Genomic DNA, 842 nt, shown 5'->3' on the forward strand with positions numbered 1-842 from the left:
GTGCACGCGCCAAATAACATCATTAAAATTACAATTTAACCGGAAAACATTAATCAAATAAATTCACCAAACGTCATTCTAGGTCTGGATAAGCTTTGCTGTTTCGCCAAACAGCATGCACATGCAAATACCTTTTTGTATGTGTGCATATATGATAACTTGAAAGGAGATATATACCTGTAACTGAGGGAATAGCCCTTGGCGGATCCAGGTTGACGGTTGCTGCGCTCCCACAAAATATACTTATATCAACAACAGCCTAATTGCAGTTGTGACGAAATGAAATGCTTGAAAATGCCTGTGAAATTAATTAAAAGAAAAAAAAATCACACCCTCTAATTCTGGTGCTTGAAGCCCCCGTTGGTTACACGGTCGGTTTCCCTCTTTTGAATATACAGGACTTCACTACTGTTTATAGTCTCATAATTTACTGATAATATGGCGAAGACGGAAATAAACCAAAAGATAAATAGAAGATGAACTACTTTGAGCTTTTCCTCTTTCCCCGTTGGATTCACTGTAGAGTAAAAGCATATTTTTCATTGAGTAGGAAGTCTAGTGCTCAGTTGCCGGATATCCCTTGATAAGCTGACCTAGTCAAAAGTCAGTGTAGTAAAAACATGGGTATTCCTCTCCATTCAAATGTTTTCTTTCAGTTAAGACTTTGTCACTATTGATCAGTTGTGTTTTTCTTGTTATCCTTAACTGTTTCTTTGCAAGCCATGTCATCAAAATCAAGCAAAAACCTCGATCGTTAACGCCCATGTTATCGTGACTGGCACTAGTTTAAAGGGCATCTAATCTGAAATTGTACGAAGACAACACATGAAAGCTGCCCAGCT

The sequence above is a fragment of the Penaeus monodon genome, chromosome 19, assembly GCF_015228065.2.
Source record: "Penaeus monodon isolate SGIC_2016 chromosome 19, NSTDA_Pmon_1, whole genome shotgun sequence".
Lineage (NCBI taxonomy): Eukaryota > Metazoa > Arthropoda > Malacostraca > Decapoda > Penaeidae > Penaeus > Penaeus monodon.